The sequence below is a fragment of the Macaca nemestrina genome, chromosome 19, assembly GCF_043159975.1.
Source record: "Macaca nemestrina isolate mMacNem1 chromosome 19, mMacNem.hap1, whole genome shotgun sequence".
Taxonomy (NCBI): Eukaryota; Metazoa; Chordata; class Mammalia; order Primates; family Cercopithecidae; genus Macaca; species Macaca nemestrina.
The window spans coordinates 14,402,080-14,420,122 of NC_092143.1; the positions used below are offsets into that span (position 1 = coordinate 14,402,080).

At 35.1% G+C, this 18,043-nt stretch overlaps 1 long non-coding RNA gene across 1 annotated transcript in view; it reads left to right on the plus strand.

Annotated features, from left to right (window-relative positions):
* The window catches only part of LOC139360099 (uncharacterized), a 52,453-nt gene that overhangs the window by 31,059 nt on the left and 3,351 nt on the right, over nt 1–18,043 (plus strand). The gene's annotated exons all lie outside the window — the stretch shown is intronic.

Consider the following 18,043-nt stretch of genomic DNA (forward strand, 5'->3'; position numbering starts at 1 on the left):
ATTTTCCTTGCTTGCTGCCTAAGACATAGTTGTCTTCCTATTTAGTCTGAAAGTTCTTTAGTTTGTTTGCTTGACTTACATATAATTGTTATCATTCCTTTGCCCACTTCTCCAACATCTTCATACAAATATTTCTTTCAGATACACGAAAATGTGACCTCATTTTCTGATAACTGTTTCTCATGTGTATCAAAGCCCAAAGTGTTTAGCAATTCAAGAATGATATATTTTATTCTTGCTGAATATAACTTTAATTTTCTATGGTGATCAATAAAAACAATATAAATTCCTTTAGGAAATGTGTCCCTGAGAGAGGATAGATACATAAGTGAAACATGAACCTGACAAGAAATGAGAATCCAATAAACATTTACACATTAACTTGAGAGCACTTTGCAGCTTGCCACATTTCTCTAAATTAGGATTTGATATAGTGAGGCTTTATGAGAAATTTTCTCCTGTAAGAGCATTATTAAAGTTATTCACACTACATCTGAAGTCTTAGATTATTGAGAATCATCATTTTTCTGTCAAAGCAAGTATTAACTAATTGGTAACAGGGGACTAGAAGGTGTGAAAAAATACACATGGTCTTAGAGGTAATTTATTTTTTGAAAGCAGTTGTTGACGGTTTGACATTACACTTAGTTAACACTTCTAGGGGCTTTGAAAATTATTCTCTCTGTCAGGCAGAACAGTTTCTATGCTTTCACAAGACTTATGAACAGACATTCCTTTTTTGATTTTCTTTCCATGCATTTGAATTAAAATGCAAACCTCTGTTGCTGCCTTTGCCAGATGCTATACCAACATTTGTAACAGCTGCAATGTCCTTTACATTCAGATTTAACATTTTCACCTTTCAAAATGACAATTATTTTCAATATTTCGAATGTCTCTTTGGCAAGTAAGGAAGATCCCAGAGTAGAGCTAAAAATCTGTTCTATATAAATTCTGGAAAGAAGAGACGCTTAAGCAGTTGGCAGTAAACACCATCAATAAAGACTGCATTTCTTGCTATAGAAAATAGTCTGCCTTCTCCAAACATCTCACATTTTATTATAATTTCAACCATTTCTCTGCTGGATGATGGTGACCTTTACAGATAATAAAAATTTTGTAACTGAATTATGATTTTTAGACTTAAAATCAGCTGGAATTAGGCTTCACTGAGGTATTTTAGATGTTGCTAAAAGGTGTGTAATACTTTTACCTAGACTGGGCGCAATGGCACAGTTTGTAATCCCAGTACTTTGGGAGGTTGACGCGGGTGGATTGCTTGATCTCAGGAGTTTGAGACCAGCCTGGGCAACATAGTGAAACCTCATCTCTACCAAAAATACAAAAAATTAGCCGGGCATAGTGGCACACACCTGTGGTCCCAGCTACTCAGCGACTGAGGTGGGAGAATCGCTTGAGCCTGGGAGGTGGAGGTTGCAGTGAGCCGAGATCATGCCACTGCACTCTAGTCTGGTACAGAGTGAGACCCCAAGTCAAAAAACAAAACAACAACAACAAAAGTTTAGCTACCTGCTCCCATGACTGCAACTACCCTGACAGCTTGGTTTCTAACACTGGAAATGACTTAAAAATGGCAATTGTTTGGGTTTTTTTCATAATTAGCTATAACATTGGAGCTGAGTGTGGTGGCTCATGCCTGTAATCTCAGGACTTTGGCAGGCCAAGGTGGGCGGATCACTTGAGGGCAGGAACTCAGCAAGGACCCCAGACCATCAGCACCTATAGGAAAAGTAAATATAATTTCTTTCTGGAGGAAGAGAATATTATCCTAAGACTCATGTTATTTGTATCTGTTTTTCTTAAATAAAATGTCTCATATACAAAGATCAAGGGAAATATTGGGATGCATCACAAATGACCACAAACTAAATAAATAAATAAATAAATAAATATCAGGAGATAAAACTAGGCTTAAAAACTTCATCAGTGAACCAGAAACTCTAAAATTAGTATAGTAGATTTGTAGAAAAATTAAAATTCTAGAATAAAAAATACAGTAACAAAATTAAGAGGTCCCAATAGATGAGTTTATTAGCAGATTTAAAGCAGCTAAAGAGACAGTTAATAATTGAAGACAAGTCAGAAGAAACTATAGAAAGTGATAGGCAGAGAGACAAAAGATGGGGAAAGAAGAGATGGTATGAAAAACTGACATATGTTTAATTGATTCACATGAAAAAGCGAAAGTGAAGCAGAAACACAATATTCAAGTCTTAAATTTTTGCAAATTAAAGACACCAATCCTGACATGCAAGAACCCAAAATATTTTCAAGAAAGGATAATAAAAATAAACTTACAACTTGTAAAACTCCAGAAAGCCAAATGCAAAGAACAAAGTTTTACATAAAGACCCCCAAAACAGATGATCTTCAAAAAATTGAGAGTATGAAACTAATCTCTAGAGCAACAGTGGAAGTCTAAATAAAGGTTAGCTTGTGATTGATGGCAAAATCACAGTCTTAGTGTAAAGCAGTAAAAGTTTACTTCTTGCTCACTTCTCTATTCAGTGAGATTGGATGGATCGCATCCATCTTGTATGCATGGCAGAGAAGGCACGATTGTGGGCAGAGAAGAAAGGGCAGAAAGATTCCACAAGATGATTTAGAGAACCATGACCCAAAGTACCTTACTTCACTTTCTCATATCTCACATTGGCTGGAACCCCAATATATGGTCCATACCTAATTACAAGAGTCTGAAAATGTGGAGAAGACCATTGTTTGGTGAAACCTAGCCATCTCTCATGATTTTGTACAAGTAAAGTGAACACATTGAAGTATGTCCTTTTGAGCAAGCTATATACATATTTCTTGGCCCAACAGAAGGATGGATTCCTAAAAGATGTGTAAAATAAAAGTTTCAGAGGCTTTAAAAAAATCTAGGCTTGTGGTTTCTTTGGCAATATAACTTTCTCAAACTCTACATTGCATTATTGTAATTTTATTTGATCATTCAAATTTATTATTATTTATTTAAATGATTTATTATTTAAATTTATTTGATTTTTTCATGTGCCAGTAATAATATCCAATAATACTCCAAATTGTTTTCTTCAATCATATTCATAAAATATGCTCTTTTTTTTTTTTTTTTAACTTTATTGACTTTCCTTTCTCTCTCTATCCCACCCCTTTCCCTTAATTCAGGCTACTCCAAACTTATTATTCTGGTCTTTGTTTGAGTTATTTTATCATTTTATCCAATTGGGTAATTTAATTGTTTGTAACATTCTACTTATGTTTTAATATTTTCCCTGAGTTACTATATTTAACTGAATAGTTTTGCTCAGCCTCTGTCTTACAAAGCCTTTCTAATATTTTCTATTTTGTCCTGATATTTTCAACACTTCAAGGTCTTGATTTATAGTGTTCTTTATATTACCATTCACTTTTTGACTTGTAATCTTATCAATAATTTCTTAAACTGCCATCCATGTCACTGCAAGTTTAATTGAATATTTTGTCATAGCATAATATGGATCACCAGATACTCTGGTGAACAGGTTGTCTAGTCTCCTGTATAAACAGAGAATACATGATACATTTCCTCCCTTCACAATATATGGTTAGCATCTTATCTCTTGTTTGTATAAGGTCACGGAGTAAATCTGAATTTCCAGGATGTACATACTTCTCCATAACCCAGTAACTTCATCTGCAGAAGAATATGTACCTAAGTTTGCAGGAAAAATAGGTTTCCAGTGTGATGCTCTGTATATGTGCAATTTCAATATTAAAACACTCAAAATGAAGGTTCAAAGAGATATTAAGCATCACTTAATTTGCAGTCTAGTAGATAGAAGACCAAATTCCAAACATTTCCATTTCTCACACTGTTCATTCATTTTGATTCTGTTCAAAAAAAAAAAAGTGAAAGTATTTTGAGTCCTTTTACATTTTAACCCAAGTTTACCTGATCAGAAGTGGGAATTCAGTTACAGAACATAAGATGAACCTACCCGACTTCTTCCTCAAGCAGAAAAGTTATTTCCACGGTTCTCAATGTGAAAATTGAGTCTCACCCCTAGGCACATAATGAGCAATCAATAAATTCTAGTTGCTTCTCTTTAAAGACAAGAAAGACACATTGCTTATTTAAAGCCGATGTATAAAGCTAAGCCATCTGTACAGTTTTATTGTTCCCTGCGGTAACAGAACTATCAGGGATTGCTAAAGAGATGGTTGTTTAAATATAAACACTGAAGGCCAATCCATCTAAATATTTGAGTGTGTTTGCATGTAAACTGATTAATACATATTTAATTTATGCTTAATAGTAAATTAGGACTACCATCAAGATAGACTTCACTGAACTTGAGAATCAAGACAAAATCTGTAATATTTATTTTCAGGGACCAACTTCTATTCTAAACATATTTAAATGGATACTTACAAACTTAAAATGTGTATTTTTTTGTGTAAGTGAAACTCAGAGTTCACTGAGAACCACTTTAACACTTATTTAGAAAACTATTCAAGTTACTAATGCATTTCCCAGCATCTCAATATATCAGCAACCAAAAGAATAATGTTATTTATAAATATTAATAAACATACTCTCCCTTAACACCAAAAGGTAGATGCATTTTTATACATAAGGCGTCTCATATTTACTTATTAATTCTCTAATAAGCAATTATATAGAATTTTGCTTCCAAGAACATCTCTGAAAGTTCTAGGCTTGGTATTTACCTGCTTGATGAAACTGGTTATTTATCTGAAAAGAAACCTATTATTTAACAAAAAATAACTCTTTGCACTCTATTAAAGAAGAATGAACAAAATCAATGCAATTCGATAGCTGAATTTTTAACAGGTAATAGCCTTTACACATACATGGAATTATATGAAAATTCCCAGTCTTTATGTAATGAGAGCAGTCTGGATGTTTGACTTGAATAATTATGTTACAAATTTTCTAGAATAAGACTGAGAGTTTTTTTCTAACAGTTTTAATATGCAATAAAATCCCAAATGTATATATACATTCCACCACTGAATTAACTTGTCACATAGAATCTTGGTTATACCCATTGTGCCAAAGAGTTTCTGTATATTAATGAATAGATACCGAAACATCATAGAATGTCACAAAAACAGAAAATATATTAGAAATAATTTAGTCCAATACTGCATGTTCTCATTCATAGGTGGGAATTGAACAATGAGATCACTTGGACACAGGAAGGGGATCATCACACACCGGGTCCTATTGTGGGAGGGCGGGGAGGGATAGCATTAGGAGAGATACGTAATGTAAATGATGAGTTAATGGATGCAACACACCAACATGGCCCATGTATACATATGTAACAAACCTGCACGTTGTGCACATGTACCCTAGAACTTGAAGTGTAATCATAAAAAAAAACTTTAGACCAAACCCTTTCTTTTCAAAGAGAAAAGTGCAATCTCATATAAATGCCACTCCAAATCCTCCTAGTGGCAGAAGCAAGGCAGGTCTGACTCTTACAGCACTACATGGTAAGGGGCTCGAACCAAATACCTTTCTTCTGGCTCTACTCCCAAAACTACCTGGCTAAAACATGGGAACTGGTGTTATTGTGTAATAATTACTCTGGACGAGGATGAGCTGAAAATAACTATCACCATTACTTGACCAATAAAAAACCAAGATATATGAATGTAAGAGGTATTAAATTCCTAGAAGCATGACTCCGTTACCCATTATTTCTCATTAAAAAGTCTCATGTTGATATTATTGACCTTTCAAGCAATACTTTTCTGAGATATTAGATGAGTAAATAGAAAATCCATTTACATGATTCAATGAGTGAAACCTCTGTCAACTAAAGGGTTATATTACGAAGCACAGCACATTTGGATGACTCATTTAGACCTCTAATTCTGTTTGAGATTTACTCCATTAAGCTGAAAACTAAATATAATTGGCTAGAGTTCTAAAATAAGACATAAAGATAAGCATTCTATTAGGAATCTGTTCTATATAAATAATTTTATAATCTATTTTTTTAAAAAACATTTTAGCGATTGATAGGCATATGAATTAGGGTAATTTAAATGGGAATTGAAAAATTCAAATTTTTCCTAAACTGCAAAATAATTCTTTATCTTAACAAAGAGACTCACTCTCAACAATATTCAACATATGAGAATTAAGGACAAGGTATTACCTATAAATGACCACATTTTCTCTGCTAGAAAGGAATTACCTACACATAACTAAATTAGAGTATAACTTAAACACTAAGGGTATAACATACAGAAAATAAAATAGAAACTGTAGTGCAATGCAAGAGATTGTAGCAGGCTAATGGCATTGTTTTAATATATAGTTAGTACACATGTGTTTGTTATTACAATACAATCTAGAATTGCACTTAAAATAGGTTGTTTTAAAAGTTTAGCAAAAGAATAGACTAACTGATTTTACTCAACTTGAGGTCTTTTAAGGAATTAGTAAAAATAATAAATAGTGCTTATAAAGTCCTTACTATGTATCAGGCTTTATGCTTATTATTTTAAGAAGGGCTCTACATTTAGTTCTCATCTCAGCCACTGGAGGTGGTGGGTACTCTTATGCCAAATTTAGAGTTGAGGAAAGTGAGATATATCAAATTTGCCCATGAGTGCAGCCAATAAGACGAAAGTTAGAGACTCAATTCAGAACTACAAAACTTCAAGGTCCAAACATTTAGTCATTATGTGCAGAGAGGTAGTGGCATGAAGGAGGAAGAAACCAGCTCCTAGTATGTGGCAGGCACTGCCCCAGATTCTGGATATAGGAGTGAGAAACAGGCAAAGTCCTTATCCACATAGAACTTAACATTCTAGCCAGAGAGACAGGTACTAGACAAACAAAAACATAAATACATATTAAAATATAGACTACAATACAATGAGTAAGTCATGAATAAAAAAATTCTATGTGAGATTATAGACTGAGTGCTCTCTTAAAGACGTTGATCAGAAGAGGTATCTCTGAGGAGTTAATATTGAAGCAAAGGAATGAATGAAGTAAATGAGTCAGAGAACATCTAGAATATCAAGAGAAAAGGTGTTTTAGGGAGGGGAACAAATAACAAACCCTGAGGTAAAAGTGTGCTTGGAAGAATAGAAGCCACTGTGACAGGAATGGAATAAACCAGAAAAAGAGTAGTAAGAAATGAGATGAGAGAGGTAATTAGGAGTCAGATCATGTGTGACGCTGAGTCCATGAAAAGGACTTAGGATTTTGTTTTGCATGGTGTGATTAACCATTGGAGGATAGAGACATAGAAGCTTCATAATTTGATGTATATTTTAAAAGACCCATTCTGAAAGCGGTGTAAAGAAAAAACAGTGTATGACCATGACTTGCAGTGAAGGTACTAGTTAGGGGATATTATGGTACGTCAGGCAAAACGGATGCATTAGTATTGCACCATTTCTATACGTAGTACTAGACTAGATGCTGGAGATTGAGGGAGTAAGAAGCAGTCAGATTGAATGTTGCTTTTGATCACAGATTTAATTTTATTTGCTGCTGGATTGTATATGTGATGTGACCAAAACAGGATTAAGAAAAATTTCATAATGTGGCTTAAAAATATATCTTCTAAAATTACTGGAGGATAAACAGACTTGGTCTGAGAAATAGTCAAGTAATCAGTGTGTACATATTAACTTTGAGATTCCAGTTGGTTTTCCATGTGAAGATGTTGAGTAGCAAGTCCAATATAGGATTCTAGAGTTTAGGAAGAATTTAGGGATGGAGATGTATCTTTGCACTCTTCAGTGAGTTGCACTATTCAGTGATGTATCTTTGCACTATTCAAAGAATGTATCTTTGCACTATTCATAATCAAGGAGACTAGAAGATTTCAAGTAAACCCTTGGTGTACTAGAAGATTTCAAGTAAACCCTAGAGAGGTGCTTTGAGGACTAACTCTAGAGGCCCCTCAAACCTTAACTTTGGAGAAGAGATGGAGGATTGAGTTAAGGGATTGAGTTAAGGAGGGTGAGAAAGGGTGGAAAATGAAGTAAGAAAGTAGAATGTGATGTTCTGAACATGAAGTGTAAAAAGTGTTTCAAGAAGGGAGAGATCAACTCTCAAATATTGCGGAAGGAACAAGTAAAATGTGGACTAATAATCTGACATTGACTTTGATAAAATAGAATAACTGGTGGTTACCAAAGGGACTGAATTATTAGACTTCATAGTCCCAGCAGATACTAAAACGTAGAAAAATATAGAAAATCCCTAACTTGACTTCCTCCAGGGATAGGTGAAAAGTTTAAAGTAGCTGCACCCAACCAGTATAATGTCTGGATGTTTTCTGTACCAGAATAACAATATCCTAGTTAGGCTACTATGAGAAGCCTCTTGCCTCAGGGTCAGAAGATCACAATTAGTTGCAAAGTGTAATGGTGGTAAAGAGAATATTGCACTTGTGAACAAAAACTGGGACTCTGAATTGAAGAACTGGGTTCAACGTTCAGTTGCTTCACTCAGAAATTCTATTACACTGTTGCTTAACTTCTCCGTTTCATTTTCTTCAATAATAAAGTGTTTTAAAAGTTTTCAGCATATAAGCTTGCTTTAACAACTTAGTAAATAGTTGGTTCATTATTACTATTATTATTGTGACAATGGCAAAAGAAGAGACCCCCTACATCAAGCTCCCCACACACAGAGCATTAACCTTCCATGTGCCAACCCATTTTCTGCACTGAAACCAGAATAATTCTTCTAAATTTAAATGTAATTAAGAGGAATTGTTAAAACAGGGAAACTACTCTGTATGATACTATAATGTTGGATACAGGTTTGCTCAAACCCATAGAACATCAAGAGTGAAAGCTAACATAAACTGTGGTCTTTGTGTGACACTTCCGTGTCAATATAGGTTCATAGACTGTACCAAATGTACCATCCTATTGACGGTGGTGGAGGTTGTGCATATGTGAGGCAAGAAGCATATAAAACTCTCTCTACTTTCTGCTCAATATTTCTGTGAACCTAAATCTGCTTTAAAAATAAATTCTATTAAAATTTAAAAATAAAAACATACTGGCGTATCTACATATTTTATGAGGATCAGAGGCCATATATTTTACAAGGATTGTTGGCCAGGGTGCAGTAGGAAGAGGATATAATTGGAAAACCGAAGTTATTTGTACCTTGACTTCTACTTAGAATGGCCTTATTTTTGCTAATATTTCTGCAATGGATAGGAAATTAAAAAGACAAATCACGTACAAAATGATGAGTTGCATTTTCCACATATATATGTGTATATATATATTTGAAACAAAAAAAATTATTAATAAACCCTTAAGTTATTATTTTGGCTAAAAACTTGTCTTCTCCAAAGTGGAAGTAGCCCTGAGAAACACAACATAAGAGTGTATTAGCTGTGGGGTCATAAAATCTGTGGACAGAATGCTTGGACTCAAGGCTTATCTCAAACACTCACTAATTGTGTGACCTTGGACAAGAGATGCAACTGTTTAAAATTGACAGATAAAATGTATATACGTCATGTGAATCATGATATTTTGAAGTGTATATATGCATTGTGGAATAACTAAATCTGCCTTTTCTCCAAGTTGCTCCTAGATGCTGAAGAATGCCCTGGGGTATTATTAAGTAACGTCCTGCTTTCATTATCCAAGTGGTACCTTAATATCCTGAAATAGCTGATTCAGCTGGCTAAACTCACTGGGATCAGATAATGTTTTAAACACTATGAGACTCTAGTGCAGCATTACATTGACTGAAAATTGTGAAAATAAGTTTTAATGGTCCACTTCAACAAGAACTATTACAGTTCCATTTTTAAATAAGAATAACTATTAACATAATAAATGGTATCCTGGCAATATAAACTTTTAAAAATTCAAACTGTTCTTTGTAACTAGAGCTTGGCTATTTTAAATATGCTCCTCAAATCATTGAGGCTCCTGGCCTTGCAATTCAATAATGTCCAGATAATACAACTAATGTATTTAAATGTATAAAGATGTATCTCATGGCTTTCTGCAGACCATTATTTTATTTCATGAATGTAAATGGTCTCATTAGCCAAGATTGCCATGGGCGTAAAGCATCAACCAGGTCTAAAAGTGCATTTTAAATGCTTTCATAATTATTGGGCACCTTTTGAGAATTTTAGTGTTTTCTTTTTAACTGTCATTCATGAAATTAAGAAAAGAAAAGAAAATCACAACATAGAAGGGATGAGGTAAAATTCAGAAATTAAAGCCAGAATGAATATGTGGTTCCTCTGTTTCCTAACTAGAGACACTGTTTAAAATCATCTGAAAATATTGTAGAGGGGATTGAAGAGACGGGAGTTTTGAAGTAACATCTCTAAGGGAACTCTTGAATAAAAGAGAAAATTCAAAAAAGCCTAAGGGAAACATGAATGTTAAAATGACAGAATTTTACTACCCACTCCCCATCTGCCATAATCTTTTGTCATAACTTGTAATAAATAGCTACGTTTCTAATTGAGATTCTAATGAACGCTAAGAGAGTCTGAGTGGGTTTTTGGAATTTAAAGGAGGGGAGGGAAATAAACTCATACAACAAGGTTTCCGAAAAATCTAAACGGTTTAATTACTCAGTGGTTAATTTGTAAACCAGATTATTAGTCACTCAATTTTCACAGTTGACGTTTAAAACGTATAAAGCCATGGAGTTCAAACATTGGGATGAGATCGCCCATTCAATCTAGTGTTAAATATATACATAAAACTTAGCTCCTCTCTGTACCTACTGAATCCATTTTAATGAGTGTGGGGACCAGGGAACTGTCACTTTTATCAGAGTAGGACCACTGACCTGCCTTTTGCCTTATCACCAGTTGTGTGCCTATGGCTAAAATTTCATGATCAAATTAAAGGCTAAAGAAAATTATCCTCTTTTAATCACAAACCATATAATCCTCAGGCCAATTATATTCTTTATATTAGTAATATGACTCTCTCTAGGTTGCAAGGAGTCATGACCTCCTTGGGGGTCTAAATTCCTGAAATAACTAGAAAGTTATTGATGAGAATTTTGAGTCACCCTGGGCAATCTACCTAACTCTGCTGCTTACAGAGACAATGTTTTACATGGATTTTTCTCTTCCAGAACACAGGGTTTTAAAGCCTGGTTTCCTGATACTTACTAAATCTATGAGACAGTCCGAAAACGGGGCTGGCAAAAACCAAGGCAGTTTCTCCTGACTCCAAATCCTGCATGTCTTTCCTTCCCAGTGCAACACAGCAAAATATGGCAGACATTCTAGTTGGGCGCTCATTCCCACAGTCACACACTCACCTGACGCTTGTTTGGGTTGCTATTTGTGTGTTTTCTTGACTCTTTCTTTCACAAAATTGAAAATAATTTATGTATTTTCTGACTTCTTTTAAGTTGCATCATTTTTAATTCAATATTAATGATACATAGAGTTTTTTGTGTATAAAATTAACTCAAACTAAAACATTATTTATGAAGATAGTAAATGTTGGATTTGTTAAGTTACTTGTAAGCATAAAAAAGACAAAAACAAAGTGGACTAATGTGTTAATTCTCTAACATCGCTGCAGGAGGTAAGAGCAGGGTAGTTGTTCAAAGGCAGTTTTGATTGATCTTTCACCTTTAAATTTCTGAGTATACAATTGATCCATCTCCATCGAGCTTTCCAGCAAGCATGCTTTGTTGATGAATTTATATTTTGGAGACTGGATGCTTCCTCAAGTATCGTGTTTTTAGAAGGGGCCATCATTCCCTCTCCTTCAGTCTATCTGACCAGGCCTGGTAGAAATTACATAGGAGTTCAATGAAAGTCTCTCTAGACAGGTCACATTGGGATTAGAATTCAGGTTCTAGCAATTACTAACAAGAACCTGAAGAAGTCGAATGATTACTGTAAGCCTCAGCTTTCTCATCTAGCAAAGCAGGTAAATACAGAAACTGCCTTATCTGTTGCTAATTATCTATCTATCTATCTATCTATCTATCTATCTATCTATCTATCTTCAACTGCAAAAGTTGAATTTGAAAATATTTTTCGAGACTTTGCAACAAAGTCTTCTAGATTGCAGGATCATAAAAGTGAAGAAAATATACAGCTCTCCTTAAAACGTTTGCAGCTTAGTTGGGAATTAGAACTTCCAGTGTGGGGAGAGTTAAGTGTAACAGAAAGACCAAATCAGAGGTCCATTGGGAGCTTATAAGTGGAGCACATAGCCCAGTCTTTATGCTTATTGTGCATTTTGGGGAGCAGTGGTGGAGATGAAGAAGGGAAGAGAGAAGAAGCAATGAAGAGAGCCTCCTGGGGGATTTTTGAAAATATATTCTTGGTTTATGAAAGTGATTATTTCCAGTCATTATTTTTTGATTAGTGCAGGAGTATCTGTGTTAAAATAGAACAGAGTTTCCTTAAAGGATAAAAACATTCTACCAAAGCAAGTGACTTTAAAAGCTGGTCAGAATATAGGTAGAAAATTAAATTTCCATTACCATATATTTTGTATTGATTTGAAAAATACCAAGTTATTTTCCTCACAAAAAAGCAATTGTCATGGGCATAATAATAGGTCTTATTAAGAGAGAACTGTAATAGTTACTATAAACCTTTAGGAACTAAATTGTTTAAAGTATGGCATATATTTTAAGAGCACTTTTCCTTCTTTAGCAAATTAACTTTTACATGCTCTTTAGCAAAAATGCATGGATCACCATTGGAAAAATATCTCTGAATGCTCTCACACCTCCATCCAAGTCTGATTTATATGTCCACATATTATCTTTGCACTGTCGTTGTTGGTTTGCTAATCTATGCTTTCTGCTAGACTCCTAGCCTTTATTGGAGTAATATACAGTTGACCCTTAAGTAACATGGGCTTGAATTGTGTGGGTCCATTTATATGTGGATTTTCTTCAACCTCTACCACCCCTGAGGCAGCAAGACCAACCCCTCCTCTTCCTTCTCCTCCTCAGCCTACTCAACATGAAGACGATGAGAATAATGATCCACTTCCATTTAATACATAGTAAATATACTTTCTTTTTCTTATAATTTTCTAAATAACATCTTTTTTGTCTAGCTTGCTTTATTATAAAAATAGAGTACATAATACATATAACATAAAATATATGTTAATCAACTTTTTATTATTGGTAAGGCTTCTGATCAACTATAGGCTTTTAGCAGTTAAGTTTCTGGAGAGTCAAATGTTATACACACATTTCTGGTTGTGTAGGGATTTGGCCTCCTTTACCCCAGCATTGTTCAAGAACCAACTATAATCTATTCTTTTATGTTGTTATTTACATGTCTATTTTTTAGCATCGAACTTGACTCTAATAACTTTTACCAACTGTATGGTGATTCAACTAGCGAAAGGATTAAACCGATCAAAGCCATATCTTAATGAAAGCCGTGACAGAAAGATTCTGGAGATTTGATTTAATAGGCAGAATCATGACCTCTCTCCAAAAGATACCATATCTTAATCACCCAAGTCTGTGACTGTTACACAACATGGCAGAAGGGACTTTGCAGATGTGATTAGTACAGACCTTGAGATGGGTAGATTATCCTGAATTTTCCAGGTGAGCCTCAAATGTGGGGAAGGTATTTAAAAGTGATAAAAGGCAGCAGAAGAGGAGAGTCAGAGCAATGATCAGACAGAAAATGTTGCTGGTTTGAAGATAGAGGAAGAGGGCCTCAAGAGGAAAAAAGCAAGGAGATAGATTCACATCTAGGGCCTTTAGGAAGATACACTGCATGATCTGGCTGCTACCCACCTTCGATCTCTCTTCATTTTATGTCATGCTACCCTTGACTCACAGTGTTCTGGCTGAACTTGTTCATTTATCATCCCTGCCACTGCTCTTACCTTCAGTATGACATGCTCTTTCCCTACATTTCCCCTATCCTAATTGATCTTACACATCCTTCCTGTTTCAGTTCAAGTATCATTTCCCCGGATAAACCTCATTGGTCAAGCTCTCCACTCACCCTCAGTAGAGGTCAGATCACTTTATTATTTGCTGTCACTGAACTATTGTTCATTCTATTAGAGTACTTACTTCATCCTGTATTTGAGCATTGATCAGAATGATGGCTACCTTCCACCAGACCAGAAGCAATGTGAGAACTTAGACTGGATTTGTTTTGCTTAACATTGTGTAACCAGCCACTGCCGTGTCACAGTAACTGGTATAACTCTAATAAGAACCAGATAAGAAATTTTTGAAAAAAACAATTTATTAGTGCATCTCAAAATAGGATATTGGGAGGTTTAGTAATATGGAATAGAGAGAAGCAATTTCATTAACCTACCCTAAATTTTGTTTATTCACTACGTGTAATTCCCAGATTCCTACCAAAATAACATATTCATTATTATTGCTCTCCCAAATATTTTTCCTTACTTCTTGATCACAGTTTGAGGTGACAGATACAATTATATTCAGTTTAAGGATAAACAAAAGCAGAGTTGTTAAATGTCATAGCCAAGGAAAACGTTAATTTTATAGCTAGGACTAGAACTCAAATTTTCTGATCATAAAATAAATGATGTAAGACTCTTTCAACTAAGTGTATATTTCTAAAATGGCTTGACTCAAATATTGACATGGAAATTTCTTTGGTATTCCGGGCTAGTGACCACTTTTTCAAAATTTCTCTTTTGAGACATAATCAAGATCCTGTCATCTTAAGATCTCAGAGCTCAAAGAGCATGTAAAAATTGAGCAGTGTGTTAAGGTGACATATTCCAAGGCCATTGAAAGACTCATAACTCAGAGGACATATTAACAAGCAGTACAAACCCTGGAGTGGTGTCAGTTCGAGACAGAGAAGCAAAGGAAATGAGATGAGTTCCTTTAAATAATGCCAAGATCATAAATTCAATAGTTGTATGAAAGAAAAGTATCAACAATGGGTAATAGAAGATCAACAAGAAAAATATTTTAATAACATGATATGAAAGTTGTGTTACATAGCATAGTCTATTAAAATCTTAATTTGATATTTTCATGATATTAAAAAGAATAAAGTAAATATAGCCCTAAAATATTACTTATCTTAATTTTTAAATTAGTTTCATTGAGGTATAATTTACATAAAATTGAATTCCCACATTTTAGGTGTACAACTTGATGAATTTGAACAAATATATGTAGTGTAACCACCACCATCAAGACATAGAACATTCCCATCACCCAAAAGAGTTTGACTGCACCTTTTTGCAGGCTGTATCCTCCCTTTTCCATGGTCTTGATAACCACTAATCAACTTTCTATCACTATAATTTTTCCTGTTGCAGGATTTCATATAAGTAAGATGATGCAGTGGTCTTTTGTGTCTTTTGTGTCTGTTTTCTATCACTTCACATCATGCTTCTCAGATACATCTGTGTTAATTGCATATATCAATGTTGTTTTCATTTTGGGTGGTTCTTATTTTCTATCTTCTACCAAAGTCCTTGTCATATTTTTTTCTTCCACTAAAGCCCTGTCAAAATTTTTATATAAAAATGCTTTAAAATGAATAGTATGATTAATTTAAAATTGATTGCTTTGATTTTAGCCCCAAATAAATGGTTTCTGATTTTCAAACCCCACATCTCTTTCCCACCCACAACTAAGGCCACAGGACTTTGGCAATCCGGTTCTAATCAAGCACCTAAAGAAGAAAACGACTTCACTTCCATTCTTGACTCACTGTCCACTAAATTGCATGCTTTTCTTGGTTGAAATTCTCTAATCCCATTATTTTCTTCACCTATATAATGATAATTAACAAAATTGTGTCTTTAGATCGACGGGTCACCTGAGTACCAGACCTTTAGGACCTTCCTCTTGATCATATCTACATGGCCGTGTCTGCCCCCACACAAAGGTCTGCTGGAACTGTGAAGAGTTTAAACTTTTACATTCCTTAGAAGCTGACAAGCCTTCCTGTCAGAGTTTCGTGGGTGCTGGTGGAACACATGAGACTCCTGAGCCAGAGATGAAGGACATCATCACACAGGCACAGTAGGCAGCATGAGCTTCATGTTGCTTCAGTTCCTCGCTCCTCCCAGATCTCATCAGATAATGTGAAGTGACCTGGGTAAAAGCTGTACACACAGTGGGTATATGTCACTGCTTAGAAACCATGACCTTAGGAAACTCCAGTCTTTTAAGGGGACTGCAAGTGAACCTGTCCAATCGTTGCCCCAGAAGAAATCAGTGCCTTTATTTCCTTAGACAACAAACGAATCTACCCTCTGTCCCAAAGGGAGACGTTGTATCTATTTATGTTTAGTGTTTCTATCTCCTTAGAAAGGCAACCCAGAACAAAAGATGCTACAAGGAGAGCAGAAACATAAGAGACTCAAGGAAAACTATCTCTCAAGAATCTCAAATCCCCAAATCCTCAAAGTGCAAAGCATAACATCTTTCTTACTCTCTCAGAAATTTCTGCCAAGTGTGGTGGCTCACACCTGTAATCTCAGCACTTTGGGAGGTCAAGGAGGGAGAATCATTTGAGGCCCGGAGTTCGTCACTAGCTGGACAACACAGTGAAACTCCATCTCTACAAAAAATAATTTAAAAAGTAGCTGGGCATGGTGGCATGCACCAGTAGTCCTGGCTACTTGAGAGGATGAGGTAGGAGGATGGCTTGAATTTGCAGTGAGCCATGATCACACCACTGCACTCCAGCCTGGGTGACAAAATGACACCATGACTTAAAGAGAAGAAGAATAAAAGGAAGAGGAAGAGGAAGAAGAAGAAGCAGAAGGAGAAGCAGAAGAAACAGAGGAAGAAGAAGAAGAAGAAGAAGAAGAAGAAGAAGAAGAAGAAGAAGAAGAAGAAGAAGAAGAAGAAGAAGAAGAAGAAGAAGAGAGGAGGAGGAGGAGGAGGAGGAGGAGGAGGAGGAGGAGGAGGAGGAGGAGGAGGAGGAGGAGGAGGAACTATTCTGTTCCTCCCTGTTGATTTTATTATCACTGCTAATATTGTCACCAAAAAGTATGAGGATAATACCAGACTTAAATGTAGTTACTTTCTCCTTCTTGAAAATGTTTATATCTAAATAGTTATCAAAATTATCCTCTTCTCTGCATTCTTATAGTGTATTTTTAACCTGAGTCCTCTTTGTTACTGTTCTGAAGTGGTGCAATCACCTAGAATAGTAGTCCTCCAAGTGTAGTTTCGGGTCAGCAACATCACCATCAACAGAAAACTTGACAGAAATGCAAATTCTGGGCCCCACTCCGTAATTACAGAGTCTCTGGGGGTAGGACACAATAACCTACTTTTGCATGTCAAGTCTTCCAGGTGATTCTGATGTACACTGAAGTCCTAGAACACCCTGCTCTCAGTTGTACTATCTCCAGTCTTCTCTGAAATAGATTGTCCTCTTTGCCATAAAAGTGAGTCCATCAGAACACAAACCTCTATCACTCTCTTGTGAAAATTTTTAATATCTTTATAACTGGAGGATAAAGTACAAGATTCTGCTTAGGTAGGCTGCTCCAGAAATCCCTCCTAAAAGCCTTAATTTATAGAAAACCCTTCATCCCCTCACAACACCTGGGCATATTTTTAATAAACTACTTTAAGAGGCAGTTAGAGTTAGACTTCAAATTAGACTCACCTGAGATTGACTTTTTACTGCATACTAATTGTGTGTCTTTGATGAAGTAATATATCCTTTTTAAACTAGCTTTATCCTCTGTAAAGTTGGGATACTAATGGCACCTGCCTCAGAGTGAGAGTATTTAATTCAATAAGACATATAAATGCACAGTGCATTCTCCTTGTTAGCACTGGCTTATTTTCCATTACTTAAAATTTGTTTCACTAATTATTATTTATACTATTTATTATTATTATTACTAAGCATTATTATTATGGTTGTTATTCTGGCAACACAATATATATTACAGGTCTATGCTTACCTAACTGTACTCTTCTCTTATCTGAGTGATAACAGCAGCCCTGACAAATGGTTTTAAATAAATGTTTTTTAACTAAACCCACTTAATATGTTGTCAATAAAATATATAA